The sequence below is a fragment of the Nomascus leucogenys genome, chromosome 25 (assembly GCF_006542625.1).
Source record: "Nomascus leucogenys isolate Asia chromosome 25, Asia_NLE_v1, whole genome shotgun sequence".
Lineage (NCBI taxonomy): Eukaryota > Metazoa > Chordata > Mammalia > Primates > Hylobatidae > Nomascus > Nomascus leucogenys.
Window position 1 is genome coordinate 1,746,336 of NC_044405.1, and position 16,924 is coordinate 1,763,259.

The 16,924-nt window shown below is 38.6% G+C and overlaps 1 long non-coding RNA gene across 1 annotated transcript in view; it reads right to left on the minus strand.

Annotated features, from left to right (window-relative positions):
- Positions 1 to 1,429: 1,429 nt before the first annotated feature.
- LOC115833168 overlaps positions 1,430 to 16,924 on the minus strand; it is a 53,617-nt gene continuing 38,122 nt past the window's right edge. The window contains exons 3-5 of the long non-coding RNA XR_004028617.1: positions 13,738 to 14,543; positions 5,399 to 5,538; positions 1,430 to 1,530 (exon numbers count right to left, since the gene is read on the minus strand). This is a non-coding gene — a long non-coding RNA (uncharacterized LOC115833168). The remainder of the gene's footprint in view (positions 1,531 to 5,398; positions 5,539 to 13,737; positions 14,544 to 16,924) is intronic.

A 16,924-nucleotide genomic window follows, 5' to 3' on the forward strand; every position in this document is an offset into this window, starting at 1 on the left:
ACACACACTGGGTACCTATAGGTGTGGGGCAGAGAGCATCATGAAGAATAGCTAACGGATGCTGTGCTTAACTTCTAGGTGATGGGATGATCTGTGCAGTAAACCACCATGGCACACATTTACCTATGTAACAAACCTGCACATCCTGCACATGTACCCTTGGACTTAAAATAAAAGTTGAAAAAGATAGATGTCTAGAGACAAAGAACTTGGCAGATAGAGCAGCAAAAATTAAAAAAAAAAAAAAGAGGAAGAAGCAATAGAAAACTTAGCAGAGCTGAAGAAAGTCATTTGACTACAAGTGTAGAGGACACGTTTAATGTCAGGTAAAATTAATTAAAGCAGACTTAAGCCTGATATATTTTGATGAAATATTTCATTTCAGCACTAAAAACAAAACCCTACAAGCACCAACACAGGGATGCCAGCAGGGAAGGGCGAGGACAAGTGACTTACAAAAGAAATCTTCAAGTTGGCGTCAAGTTTTTCACAATGCTAAATGCCAAAGGATCATGGAGAGTTGCCTTCAGAGTCTAAGAAAATCGGTTTAAGAACCAGGAATTCCATACCTAATTGAGCTGACATATATACAAAAGAAAAGAAAAGACACATGCCTGTAATCCCAGAACTTTGGGAGGCTGAGGCAGGCGGATCATCTAAGGTCGGGAGTTCGAGACCTGCCTGACCAACATGGTGAAACCCCATCTCTACTAGAAATACAAAAATTAGCTGGGCGCAATGGCACATGCCTGTAATCCCAGCTACTCCGGAGGCTGAGGCAAGAGAATCGCTAGAACCTGGGAGGCAGAGGTTGCGTTGAGCCAAGATCATGCCATTGCACTCCAGCCTAGGCAACAAGAGTGAAACTCCATCTCAAAAAAAAAAAAAAAAAAAAAAAGACAAAGAATAATAACTACGTCCCCTTCCAAAACATTACAAAAGAAGGGAACAGCTGACAGAGACAAAAGCAGTATCAGAAACCTAAGAAGGGGGAAGACAGTAGTGTAATAACAGGTAGTGTTTACCCAGTGGTTACTATGGGCAAAGCACTGTTCCAAATACTTTAGTAACCCACTCAAACCTCACAATAACCCTATGAAATAAACTCTGTTGCTATACCCATTGCAGAGCACAATACAGTTTTAGAGAAATCAAGGAACTTGTTCACAGTTATAGGGCTAGCAAAATGGTGCAGCCAGGAGTTAAGCCCAGAGAGTCTGAGTACCACATCTGAGTGCTGAACCACTAGGCTACCCAGCACCTCGGAAGGAAAATGAAAGGAGAGCAAAAATAGAAAATGCGAAGGAGGAAGCTCCAAAATAATTATTAAAAATGAATCAATGACAAAAGTATTGAAATACATACCTCTTATGAAAACATATGACTCTCCAAGCCTTAAAAAAGAAGAAAATCCTGCCATTTGCAACAACCTGGATGAGCCTGGAGGACATTACGCTAAGTGAAATAAGCCAGGCACAGAAAAACAAATGCTGCATGATCTCACACATGTGAAGTCCAAAAAAGTCAAACCTAGAGAAACAGAGCGTGGAAGGGTGGTTACCAGGGGCTGGGAGATGGGGAGAAAGGAAAGATATTTGTTAAAGAGTATAATCTTTCAATTATAACATTAATAACTTCTGAAGATCTAATGTAGATTACGGTGACTATGGTTCATAATAATGTATTATTAGCTTGAAATTTGCCAAGAGAGTAGATTTTAAGTGTTCCCACCCACAAGAAAGGTGGGTTGATATGTTAATTAACTTAATTTCCAGAATCATTTCGCAATGCATATGTATATCAAATCATCACCTTAAGTATATGCAGTTTTTATTTGTAAATCATACCTCAATAAAGCTGGAAAAAAATTCTTAAAAAAAAAGAAATATATGACTCTTCAGCAGTGTAAAGAACTTAAATCACAGAAAGGTTAGAAATAAAGAGACAAGTAAATATATGCCAGGGAAATGCACATTTAAAAACATATGTGTCAATCTCAGAAAAGGTAAAATTCAAATTAAACATAAACAGGACAGAGAGAACTATTTTCTGTTCATAAAAAGGAAAATCCAGAATGAATTTGTAAAAGATAAAAACTTTGTATGTGCTATGTACCATGGCACTTAAAAAAACACAGCAAAATCCAATGAAACAATAAAAACTTACATGGTAATCGTGGCAAAAAGCATTTAATGTTTTCTCAGTCTTTGGCCAATCAAGACAAAAGTTCAGTATATAAAATAATTGACTATTACAAATCATCCCTCGGTATCCAAATGGGATGAGTTTCAGGACCATCTTGGATACCAAAATTCATGTATGCTCAAGTTCCTTATATAAAATGGTGCAGTATTTGAATGTAACCTATGCATATCCTTCCACATTCTTTAAATTATCTCTATATTACTTACAATACCTAATAACGATGTAAATGCTATGTAAATTGTTATTATACTATATTTTCTACGTGAATTTTTTTTTAAATTTTCATCTGCAGTTGATTGAATCCAGTGATGCAAAATCCATGAATACAGAGGTCTAATTGTATATTTAGTGTGTTAATTTGATGGATATGAAAGCGATAATATAACAATATAGAGATACATGTAAAACAGGGTCACGATTAAGGACATTGGCTGCAGAGCTGTATAACCTGAATTTCAAACTTATTTCCCCCACTTAACTAGCTCAGTCCTTAGGCAATACACTTACCATCTTGCTACCTCAGTTTCCTTCTATCCTCCCTTATAAAATGGATGGTATCATTGTTATGATGATTAAATAGGTTTATACATATAGTAATAAAATTAGTGCCCAGCCCAAAATAAATAATTAATATGAGCTGCTATAATAATAACTGATGATGTACATATATATATATGGAATTTTGAGTTTTACCAATAGAGAATATTCTTTCTTTCCAAATATCTTAGGGATATTTTACAAAAAACAGTAATATAATATGCCACAGGAAATCACAATAAATTATTTAATGTGGAAATTATATGGACCACATATTTAAGTACACTAAAACTCTAATAGTAATAGTAAACAAAAAATCATACTACAAAGAAATTTTAAAACACCCTCCTAAGAAAATTTTGAGTAACAAAAGAAATCAAAACTGCACTTTAAATTATCTAGATAATTCTAGATTGTATTCTAGATTCTAGAATATAACCAATTAAGTATCTATATATCAAACCTAGGTGATTATAGTAATACAATAAGAGTTTTGCCATACCACAAGAGAGATAACATCTTCATAACTTTAGAACAAGAATTTTTAAACAAGAAATAAAACACACCTCTTCAAAGAAAAAAAAGTGATCCACTGGACAACATTTAAATTATAAAACTATGTTAATCAAGGACACCATTGAGAGAATGAAAAAACAGCTACCATAGAGGAAGAAGATACTCATAATGTACACGTGTAACAACGACTTCAGATCCAGAAAAAAGAACACTTAAAAATCAATAGGAGAATACAAAAGAAAAATAGACAAAAAACTTGAACAGTTACTTCACAAAGGAGGTATCTAAATGGCCGATAAACAATGAAAAATACTAACTGCATGTCGTCAGAAAAATGCAAATTAAAACTGCAATGTAAGACCATTGCATACCCACCAGAATGGCTAAAATTAAAAAGAGCAATCAATACTTAATTTTGTCAAGGATATGGAGTAACCAATTATCCCATACGTTGCTGGTAGAAATGAAATTAGTACAACCAACTTGGAAAACTGTTCAGAGTGTCTATTAATGTTGAAAATACATATTCTAAGTATATCCCCACTGGACATGCATCCACATGTTCACCAAAAGACATCTACTAGAAAGTTCATAGCAGCAATATTTATAATACTGTATAACTAGAAATGACCCATCAACAGAATGGATGAACAAATGGTGATGTATTCACAGAATAAAATAATATATAGCAATAAGAATGAATACATTATAATTATACATAACAGTATGGCGGAAGCTCACAAATAATAGTGAGCCAAAGAAGCCAGATGCAAAGGCTGAAAACTATGATTTCATTTATACAAAGAACAAAAAAGGCAAAATTAATCTATGCTACTTAAAGTTAAGATACTAGTTACCTTTGGGAGGATTGTGACTAGAAAGAAGGGCTCTGGGAAGCTAGTATATTCTATTTCTCGATCTAGGTACAGATTACACAGGTTTATTCAGTTGGTGATGGTTGTATGAGTGTGTTCAGTTTGTAAAATTTCATTGAGCTTTATGACTATGGTGTATGCACTTTTCTCTTTTTATATTAACTATCTTTCAATAAAATGTTTTAAAAATCTATGGGAACAGATTTAAAAGTATACTAATAGGAAAATACAGAGCACTTTGTGCTTAAAAGAATATCACTCAAGAAGTCATAAAAAGTAATACAAAATGAAACTAAGTTTCTAAATGTAGAAGCAGAAAAGAGAAATTAGTAGAGGTTAAGAACCACATTTAAATTAATGATAAAATATTAAAATGCAAAACTGATAAATAAATCTGAGCACCAGCTCTTTGAAAAGATCATAGGCAAACCTTAGGAAATGTTAAATGAAGAAAAAAAAAAAAAGAGGTAAAACCTAAGTTTGAAAAATGATGAAGGGGATGGGATATTATCACAGACCAGAAATTCTCAACTTTAGCAACACTGACATTTGGGGCCAGATAATTCTTTGTTATAAGGGGCTATCCTGTGCATTGTAACAGTAGCCCTGGATTCTACCAACTAGATGGCAGTAACACATTCCCACTTCCATCTGTAAAATCTGAAAATATCTCCATACATTAACAAATGTCAGGAAAGGCAAAATCACCTCCAGTTGAGAAGTAGTGCAATGGTAAAGGAAGTAAAACTCTATACTATTAACTTTTTACATCTGAATAAAAAAGCAATGTTTGAGGAAATATACATTATAAAAATGGTGGAAATGTGGTAGAGAAGCTCAATAAAACAATAACCAAACAATTAAAATTTCTATTAAAGATTCATTACCCAAAAAAGGCAAATTCTGAATTTTCTATGTTGTTGCATTGATTTGTGTGTATGTTCATGCCCTGCTGCCACACCCATTTAATCATTGTGACGGAGAATACCCTTCAGACTTCTAAGAACTAGATCATTCATCTCCTACTTAGAATGTTATTGAGAGAAGTTATACAATAGAAATATAAATGAATACCCCATATAAGTAACAGAAATTGAAGAAATGTGATTTAATAATAATTATGATATATTAATTGTAATGATAAGATTTTATAAAAGTTGATGTATCATAAATATTATTCCAATGTACATTCAATAGAAAAGTACAATATTTGAATTCTTTTTTCATACTAAGTATTTGAAATTTGGTATATATGATATACTTACAGAACATCTCCATTCAGACTAGCTATATTCCAGTGCTCAGTTGCTATCTGTGTATTGGACAGCACACTTATAGAGTATATTTAAAGACGGAAATTTCCTAGATTCATTTTCTCATTTCCTGAAGACAGTAGAAATGTGATCTCTAAAAAGAATAAAAAAAACAAAGACAATTGGCATTTCAGAACTTAGAAACAAAATCTTCAAACAAAATGTTAGCAAAACAATTATCATTACCTTAAAATGATAATATGTCATTCATGATCAAGTATGGTCACTCTAAGAATGCAAGGTATAATTTATATTGGACCTATTAATATTATTTATCCTCTACTATGTAAGAGAGAAAATGGTATGAGCAGTTTAATGCCAGAAATTTATTTAGTTAATTAAATTTCATTTATATTCCTGATTTTAATTTTTTTATTTTTATTTTTTTTCTGAGACAGAGTCTTGCTCTGTCACCCAGGCTGGAGTCCAGTGGTGTGATCTCAGCTCAAAACAACCTCCATCTCCTGGGTTCAAGTGATTCTCATGCCTCAGCCTCCCGAGTAACTGGGACTGCATGTGCATGCCTTCATACCTGGCTAAATTTATATTTTTAGTAGAGATCACGTAGGCCAGGCTGGTCTCCAACTCCTGACCTCAAGTGATCCACCCGACTCAGCCTCCCAAAGTGAGATTACAGGTGTGAGCCACCGTGCCAGGTTATCCCCCCACACCATGCTTCTTATATGTTGTAGACCATATATTAGAATTCAAAAGCTGAATATAAAGGTAAAAGTAAAATGTCTTATTTTTAATAAAATCGAGAATGATATAAGAATAAGAATACCCTAATTCTTAAAGATTCACTGCTTAAAAGTCGGGTCTCTCCAAATTAATGTATAAATATTTTAAAAGTCCGATTAGTGTCAAGATTATTAAAAATATTACCTGTAAGAAATAAATAAAAAAATGGCCAACAGATTTTTGGAAATAAGGTGTGCTTTGACTTGCTAGATATTAAAATAAATAAGAAAAAAGTAATTAAAGTAGAGAGGAACAAGTGTAGGAAGTATAGGCAGTTCAATGATGCAATGTAAGGTCCAGAAAGAACTCAGCTATTTATAGAAATGTAATATACAGAAATAGTTACTTTTCAATTCCAGTAAAGATAGATTCTTCAATACATGTTTGAAAGTTTAGCTACGGTGAATGTTTATTGGAGTACTATTCATTGGTGAAAAATAGGAATCAACTAAAATGTTTGTGATGGTTAATACTGAGTGTCAACTTGATTGGACTGAAGGATGCAAAACATTGATACTGAGTGCGTCTGTAAGGGCGTTGCCAAAGGAGATTAACATTTGAGTCAGTGGGCTGGGAAAGGCAGATCCACCCTTAATCTGGGTGGGAACCATCTAATCAGCTGCAAGCACAGCCATAATATAAAGCAGGCAGAAAACCATGAAGAGGCTAGACTGGTCTAACCTCCCAGCCTACATCTTTCTCCCATGCTGGGTATTTCCTGCCCTCAAACATCGGACTCCAAGTTCTTCAGCTTTGGGACTCTGACTGGCTCTCCTTGCTCCCTAACTTGTAGACGGCTTATGGTGGGACCTTGTGATTGTGTGAGTTAATACTCCTTAATAAACTTCTTTTTGTATATATACCTATCCTATTAGTTCTGTTCCTCTAGAGAACCCTAACAAATACAGATTTTGGAACCAGGAGTGGTTCTAGAGGAACAGAATACTAAGGATGGAGTTCTTTCATTGGTTTGGGGGTTTCTGGAATTGTCTGCTTAATATGATTAGAGCCCAAAATGCTAAAGTCTCTGCTTCTAATAGTATGGAGAAAACTGATAGCTCTTGGCATGAACTGTTTGGAGAGTTAAGTAAGATAAATGCATTTGACACTCCTGATTCACTGCTCATGAGATGAAAGGAGTTTAGTGACTCTATACATAATACATTTGACCATATGTAGAGAACCAAGGAACATAATGAAGTTGGTTGGTTGCTCCTAAGTTCACTGGACAAAGTGATGAAAGAAAATGATGAACTCAAGGATTCTAACTCCCAGCTACAGGAGCAGATACTTAGCTTCAAATCTACTAAGATTGCCCTGAGTGAGAAAGAGCTGTAGAGAAAGAGCTGAAATTGCAGAAAAACAGACACAAACTCTTATCATGCGAGAGACTGACATACAATGAAAGATGCATTCACAGCCTCACCAGGTGTCTACTGTTAAAGTGAGCGCATTGATTGGAAAAGAATGGGACCTTGCAACTTGAAATGGGGATGTGTGGGAGGACCCTGATGAAGCTGGGGACACTGAGTTTGTAAACACTGATGAAACTTTTTTGCCAGAAGGAACAGCTTCCCCATCCCCAGCAGTGGCAACATCCCCTCTCTAACCCATGCTGCCATCAGCCTTTCCACCTGTGTCTGAGGGGATAAAGCTTGTACTGTCTGAGGCAACAGTGATGGACTGCTTCAGCCAGTTGCCAGGCAGGATAATGTTGATTTCCCCAGGAACCACCCCCAAAACCCCTGTTTGCTTCTAGAACTATAACTAGACTAAAGTCTGGGCAGGCCCCTAGAGGTGAGGTTCAGAGTGTGACCCATGAGGAGGTGTGGGACACTTGAAAAGAACTGCTTGAGTTTTCCAATGTATACAAGCAGAAATCTGGAGAACAGGCATGAGACTGGATATTAAAGGTGTAGGATAATGGTGGAAGGAACACAGAGTTGGATCAGGCTAAATTTATTGATTTGGGCCCACTAGGTAGAGATTCTGCATTTAATGTTGAAGCTCAGGGAGTTAAAAAGGGTTCTAATAATTTATTTGCTTGGTTAGCCAAAATATGGATTCCAAGATGGCTCACTCTGAGTGAGCTGGAATTGCCTCATCTACCTTGGTTTAGTGTAGACAAAAGGATCCAAAGGCTTAGGGAGATTGGGATGGTGGAGTAGATAAGTCACTTTAGATCTACTCATCCCAGCTGGGAGGGTCCAGAAGTTATACCCTTGACCAATGCTTTGCAAAACAAATTTGTGAGGGCAGCACCTGCCTCTTAGAAGAGCCCTGTAATTGCTCTTCTCTATATGTCAGATCTAACAGTGGAAACCACAGTCATTCAACTTCAATATTTAAATACAATGGGAATAATTGGATCCTGAGGTGCTAAGGGCCAAGTGGCAGCACTCAAACAACAAAGGCAAGGTGGGCTACTGTAATGGATGGCAGAGGCAAGGCAGCAATTAGAATAGTCTAACTTGTGTAGACCTCTGGCATTGGCTAATTAATCAAGGTGTTCCTAGAAGTGAAATCGATAGGAAGCCTACTGTATTCCTACTTAATTTATATAAGCAGAAAACTTCTAGATCAAATGGACAAAGACTAATGTGAATTATAAAAACAGAGAATCACGGCCCCTCAATCAATTTCCACACCTGAGCCAGTTTACAGACCCAGAAACACTTGAATGAAGGGGAAGCCAGGTCTCCTTGAGGAAGGACCCCACTACACTACTGACAATTTATGCTGTTAATCTTTCTCCATTCTTCCCCAAAGGGACCTCTAGTCTTTTACCATTGGGGAAAGGGAAATGATCAGACATTCTGGGGACTACTGGACACTGGCTCTGAGCTGATGTTGATTCCAGGGGACTGAAAAGGTCATTGTGGTCCTCCAGTTAAAGTAGTGGCTTATGGAGGTCAGGTAATTAATGGGGTTTTAGCTCAGGTCTGATTTACACTGGGTCCCTGGACTCATCCTGTGGTCATTTCCCCAGTGCCAGAATGCAGAATTGGTATAGACATACTTAGCAGCTGGCAGAACCCCCACATTGGCTCCCTGACTGGTAAGATGAGGGGTATTAAGTGGGACAGGCCAAATGGGAGCCATAGAGCTGCCTCAACTTAGAAAAATAGTAAATCAAAAACAATATCACATCCCTGGAGGGACTGCAGTGATTAATGCCACCATCAAGAAGTTGAAAAATGCAGGGATGGTGATTCCCACCACATCCCCACTCAACTCTCCCATTTGGCCTCTGCAGAAGACAGATGGATCTTGGAGAATGACCATGGATTATCATAAGCTTAACCAAGTGGTGACTCCAATTGCAGTTGCTGTACCATATGTGGTTGCATTGCTTGAGCAAATTAACACATTTTCTTGTACCTGGTATGCAGCCATCGACTTGGCAAATACCTTTTTCTCCTTTTCTGTTCGTAAGGCCCAAAGAAGCAATTTGCCTTCAGCAGGCAAGGACAGCAATATACCTTTACTGTCCCACCTTAGTGGTATATCAACTATCTGGGTTTGTGTCATTATCTGATTTGGAGAGATTTTGATTGCTTTTTGCTTCCACAAGATATCACACTGGTCCATTACATTGATGACATTAGGCTGATTGGATCCATTGAGCAAAATGTAGCAAACACACTGGACTTACTGGCAAGACATTTGTGTTCCAGAAAATGGGAAATAAATCTGACTAAAATTTAGGGACCCTCCACCTCAGTAAAATTTCTAGGGGTCCAGTGGTGTGGGATCTGTTGAGATATTCCTTCTAAAGTGAAGGATAAGTTGCTGCATTTGGCCCCACCTACAACCAAGAAAAAGACACAATGCCTAGGGGCCTATTTGGATTTTGGAGGCAACACATTCCTCATTTGGGTGCATTACTCCAGCCCATTTATAGAGTGACCCCAAAGCTGCCAGTTTTGAGTGGGCTCCAGAACAAGAGAAGGCTCTGCAACAGGTCCAGGCTGCTGTGGGAGCTCTCTGCTACTTGGGCTATATGACCCAGCAGATCAAATGGTGCCTGAGGTGTCAGTAACAGATAGGGATGCAGTTTGTAGCCTTTGGCAGGCACCCATAGGTGAATAACAGCAGAGGCCCTGCCATCTTCTGCAGATAACTACTGTCCTTTTGAGAGCTAGCTCTTGGCCTGTTACTGGGCTTTGGTGGAAATGAACATTTGACTATGGGTCATCAAGTCGCCATACAACTTGAACTGCCTATCATGAACTGGGTGCTTTCTGACCCATCTAGCCATAAACTGGGTCATGCAAAGCAGCATTCCATCATCAAATGGAAGTGGTATATACGTGATCGGGCTCGAGCAGGTCCTGAAGGCACAAGTAAGTTACATGAGGAAGTGGCTCAAATGCCCATGGTCTCCACTCCTGCCACCCTGCCTTCTCTCTCCCAGCCTGCACTGATGGCCTCATGGAGAGTTCCCTATGATCAGTTAACAGAGGGAGAGAAGATTAGGACCTGGTTCACAGATGGTTCTGCATGATATGCAGGCGCCACACAAAAGTGGACAGCTGCAGCACAACAGCCCCTTTCTAGGACATCCCTGAAGGACAGCAGTGAAGGAAAAGCTTCCCAGTGAGCAGGACCTCAAGCAGTGTACCTGGTTGTGCAGGTTGCATGGAAAGAGAAAGGGCCAGATGTGCGGTTATATACTGATTCATAGGCTGTAGCCAGTGGTTTGGCTGGTCAGGGACTTGGAAGAAGCATGATTGGAAAATTGGTGACAAAGAAATTTGGGGAAGAGATATGTGGATGGAACTCTCTGAGTGGTCATAACTGAAGATATTTGTATTCCATGTGAGTGCTCACCAATGGGTGACCTTGGGGAAGAGATATATGGATGGACCTCTCGGAGTGGTCATAACTGTGAAGATATTTGTATTCCATGTGAGTGCTCACCAACAGGTGACCTTAGCAAAGGAGGAGTTTAATAATCAAGTGGATAAGATGACCCGTTCTGTGGACACCACTCAGCCTCTTTCCCCAGCTACCCCTGTCATAGCCCAATGGTCCCATTAACAAAGTGGCCATGGTGGCAGGGATGGAGGTTACACAAGGGCTCAGCAACATGGACTTCCACTCACCAAGGCTAACCTGGCTATGGCAACTGCTGAGTGCCCAATTGGCCAAAAGCGGAGACCAGCACTGAGCCCTCAATATGGCATCATTTCTCAGGGTGATCAGCCAGCTACCTGGTGGCAGGTTGATTATATTGGACCTCTTCCAACATGGAAAGGGAAGAGGTTTGTCCCCACTAGAATAGACACTTACTCTGGTTATGGGTTTGCCTATTCTGCACCCAGTGCTTCTGCCAAGACTACCATCTGTGGACTCACGGAATGCCTTATCCACCATCATGGTATTCTGCACAGCATTGCCTCTGACCAACCCACTCACTTTACGGTTAAGCAGTGTGGCAGTGGGCTCATGCTCATGGAATTCACTAGCCTTACCAAGTTCCCTATCATCCTGAAGAGGCTGGATTGATGAACGGGGGAATGGCTTTTAGAAGTCACAAGTACAACACCAACTAAGTGACAATACTTTGCATACCTGGGTGAAGTTCTCCAGAAGGTCGTGTATGCTCTGCATCAGCATCCAATATATGGCACTGTTTGTCCCACAGCCAGGATTCACAGGTCCAGGAATCAAGGGGTGGAAGTGGAAGTGGCACCACTCACCATCACCCCAAGTGATCCACTAGCAAGATTTTTGCTTCCTGTTCCCAGAACATTACATTCTGCCGGCCTAGAGGTCTTAGTTCCAGAGGGAGGAACACTGCCACCGGGAGACACAACAACAATTCCATTTAACTGCAAGTTAAGATTGCCACCTGGACACTTTAGACTCCTCCTACCTTTAAATCAACAGGCTAAGAAGGGTGTTACAGTGTTTGCTGGGGTGATTGAGGCTATTAAGATGAAGTAAGTCTACTACTCCACTACAGAGGTAAGGAAGAGCACGCATGGAATACAGGAGATCCATTGGGGTGTCTCTTAGTATTACCATGCCCTGTGATTAAAGTCAATGGAAAACTGCAACAGCCCAATCCAGGCAGGACTACCAAAGGCCCATCAGGAATGAAGGATTGGGTCACTCCACCAGGAAAAAAACTACGACCTACTGAGGTGCTTGCTGATGGGAATACAGAATGTGTGGTAGAAGAGGGTAATAATTAATACCAACTGTGATCACATGGTCAGTTGCAGAAAGGAGGACTGTAATTGTCAGGAGTATATCCACCTTCTTTTGTTAACAACATGTTTGTGCATGGATATACTTGTACTAAGAAAATATCTTCATTTTATTTCCTTTTTCCTTTATCCTGTGACATAAGATTTATTGACTTCATATCAGCATTTAAGTATTGTTGACTTTATGTAATAGCATTTGCGTTGAGGATTGGTGCATTTTCAGTTGTATGAAAGATAGTTGTATCCTGTTAGGTGTCATTATAACCTTATTACTATCTTTATTTGAAGATTATGTATGATCTCAGGAGATGTGTATGGGTTCGAGTTGACAAGGGAGTAGACTTGTGATGGTTAATACTGAGTGTCAACTTGATTGGATTGAAGGATGCAAAGTATTGATCCTGGATGTGACAGCTTGGTGTTGTCAAAGGAGATTAACATTTGAGTCAGTGGACTGGGAAAGGCAGACTCACCCTTAATCTGGGTGGGCACCACCTAATCAGCTGCCAGGGGAGCCAGAATATAAAGCAGGCAGAAAAAAAACAGAAAAGTCTAGACTGGCTTAGCCTCCCAGCCTACATCTTTCTCCTGTGCTGGATGCTTCCTGCCCTCAAACATCAGACTCCAAGTTCTTCAGCTTTGGGACTGGCTTCATTGCTCTTCACTTTGCAGACAGCCTATTGTGAGGCCTTATTATTGTGTGAGTTAACACTCCTTAATAAGCTCATATATATATATATCACATATACTAATCAGAGAGATATATATATCCTATTAGTTATGTCCCTCTAGAGAACTCTAATACAATGCTCAAGCAATGAAATTTGTATATAAATAGGATATATTTTTATAATGCAATATTATCCACCCATTTAAAATTATGTTGTGGAAGAATAATCTATATAAAGAGGTTTATTACACAGCGTTAGTTGACAATGAAACAGTTTACCAAGTAATAAGTAATGTGAAGTTCAATTTTTGTGTTCTCTTTGGTGTTCACACCAAAAGGATCTCTTTGCAGTCCTTTTAATAACTTTTTGCTGAATTATCAAATCCCTAAGATACAAAAAATCAAATTCTTGAGTTTTACCTAACCTAAACTAGGTTTAACCTTAATTATTTTTACCCAAATTTCAGTCATATTTTGATGTTTTTGTTTCCCTATCTCCTTTCCCTTCTTCTATTTTGTACCCTTGTTCTCTTTCAGCAAGGTTTTTTATAGCCTTTTTTTGTTTTTTTGTTTTTTTTCCATTTCCATTGATTGAATTGGGAGCAATTATGAAAAGCATTTTAGAAGCTATTGCTTATTAAAAGAAATTACTACTACATCACCTTGCTTCCACCTCTATCTTTATCAGTGCAGATACCAACAGCCTGAATGCTTCTTTGACTTGCCCCTCTGCCTCAAAAGCCACGTCCAAACCTGATGTCATAATTCTGAAATGTGTTCAGAACCCACTGCTCTTCTTTAATACTGCTGTAACTGTGTGTTGCGAGCAGCGAAAGATGAGACGTAACCAAGTCTGTGCATGTTTGTAGCTTTCCACAAGGTCAGATTTTCATTGGTGTTCTTTCAATCGTAAAAGTCACAGCTACACGGAGTTCCCAAGGAAGCAATTCTCCTTAGCACTACCTGTTCACTCAGTAGTTAGCGCCATGGGCACACGGGCTCAAGCCACAAGTCAGTCTATATTGCAAATCACACATTGTAGTATAATTAATATATAAATGTTATAGATTACACATTCCATATCAGACAATTAACATCAAGACAAAAAGGGTTAGGAAAATGGGGTCAAATGAACCAGTGCAAGGAGAGAGACATGGACAAGGAGAGTGTCCTGGCCTGATCCTGGTGGATGTCAATGACTTGCACTGAAGAGTCTTTTATTTGGGCAGAGCCTTCAGCCTCAGATGCCAGGTGCTGATCACAAGTGACAGCATAACCGTGTCTATCAAGATGGCCGTCTTGAGCTGGTGAAGTCTTGCTACTTTTATGGCCCCAGAGTCTTCTGGTGAGGACTGAATTGATAGTAAAGAGTGTGCCTGGTTATGTTCTTATCTGATTGATTGCAGTCTCTATTGATTAGGCGAGTATCTGATCCCTGTTGGTATGATCCCTGTTGGTCTGATGCATTCTGGAACATAAGATGAGTCTTTTTCTAAGAAGGAGTTACAGATGTCAAGGGTGCTCTATAAACAGCACCACTCAGTCCTTCAATACTTTTCACAGGTCCATCTGTAACCTACCAATAGACCTCATTGCTAACAATCTCCTCCCCTGTCCAATCCATACCTTAGCCTGAAAGTTCTTTCTAGAATACTGATTAATCGTGCCATTTGTCTGCTTTTTGGAGAAAGTTAGAACTTCTGAGAATGGATTTCAAAGCTTTTGAGCCCAACCTGATTTTCAAACCTCACCTCAGTTTATCACTCCCTGGCTACCATACCAAATTCTGCCCATCTCAGAAAGTATAGGAACTTTCGAAGAAGTGTTTCTGATGGAATAGTCTAAACAGTATGCACATTTTGCCAAGCTGTGTGTGTGGTACCACTGTAAATTTTATAATGACACTATATTTTCCAACCATTTGTTTTTCATCAAAGTATTTCTGATCGTTTTAGTAATAGCAATTTTTTTCACAGTAATTTGTTTTATAAGCATCAGGTAGTATCAAATCTCCCTCATGCAAACACATTATCATCTGTTTAATATGTGCAGCCGTGACTGCATCCTCCACCCCTTTTCCTTTCAGGAGAAACTGTACTTTGTGGTTTCACTGTTATTTTACTTGTTTAAAATGTCCCATCCTGTTAAGCAAAGGATTATTCCTCCAAATGACCTGTATCTTTTCTTACTTTTCTCTTTTTTTTTTTTTTGCACATGATGTTATCTCTACTTGAAAATTCCTTGATATTTGTCTTCACTGAGCTAAATCCTACAGACATTCAAGGCTCACCCCAGACATTTCTCCCTCTTCAAAGGTTTCCCTCTTGATATTCCTAACACATCACCTCACATGTGAGTAGAAAGTTGAATTTATTAGGTTGGTGCCAACGTTTGCACCAACCTAATACTTAATCTCCTCATTACTACCACTAACAGAGTCTCAAAAAGGAAGACTTATCTATATCAAAAGTCTAGAAGTAAAAGTTTTGGAGTTAAATGATCTGCTTTTGCCTGGGCGAGGTGGCTCACACCTGTAATCCCAGCACTTTGGGAGGCCGAGGTGGGCGGATCATGAGGTCAGGAGATCGAGACCATCCTGGCTACCATGGTGAAACCCGGTCTCTTCTAAAAATATAAAAAATTAGCCAGGCATGGTGGCGGGCGCCTGTAGTCCCAGCTACTCGGGAGGCTGAGGCAGGAGAATGGCATGAACCCCAGAGGTGGAGCTTACAGTGAGCCGAGATGGCGCCACTGCACTCCAGCCTGGGTGACAGAACGAGACTCCATCTCACAAAAAAAAAAAAAAAAAAAAAAACATCTGCTTTTGTTCCCAATTTACAAATCACTCAAATTTCAATCTACTCTCTTTCTCTTTTGCATTCCCATTGCCTTTTGTAAATACTCTCTTGAAACATTTAACACATTCCTTGTCTCTCACCATACATAAAATCAGGTGGTATGTGTTCATTCATTTCTGACTTTTTCAGGCCCTAATAATCATTAAAAACAATTAAAGAAGATGAGAAGGAAGGAAGGAAGGAAGGAAGGAAGGAAGGAAGGAAGGAAGGAAGGAAGGAAGGAAGGAAGGAAGGAAGGAAGGAAGGAAAGAAGGAAATCATTCTATTCAGATTTCTAATAGCCTGTCTATCTAAACTTTGAGTTGAGGTCATGTATGATCCAAGAGGAAAAAGAAGCAACATGGATAGCTTAAGCTAAAATTAAATTCCTATAAAAGGTGAAAGTTTACACCTTTTTTTTTTTAGGTGGAAGCTTGATTAGACCACTAGGAAAACAAAAGAATTAAATTACTTCTTTCTCTTCCAATAATCGTGTTTATTACATTGCAGCAAACATTTGTATATGGAATTGCTTTTTAAAAGCAGGAAACCTGCTTCTCTGTGAACACTGGTTTGTAGCTCCTTGTTCATTTTCTTGACTAAAAACTCAATTCTATAAATTGTTTCAGTAGTTCAATAAACGAGTGCTAAATTGTGAGCTCCCTAAGGATAATCACTGTGTCTTATTCAGTAATGTTTCCCAGGAGCCTCCCTAATACCAGGAAGGCAAGTTTGCCTACATTTACTCGAGAATATATTGTTGTTAATTCTCTAAAGACCAATGGAGTATGTGTTCTCTCAGTGTCCATCCACATGGCAAAACTGTGTGAAGAATAACAATCAGACAGACCTCAAATTTGCTCATTTGATGATTTATCTTGTTTGATGGAAGGCACGATAGCCTAAGAAAATTCTCTCTTCTCAGATACTATTTGCCTCATATCAATAATATGCAGAAAACACCATCACATGACAAATGAAAATTGTCTTGACTGCAACTAGAGCACAAAGG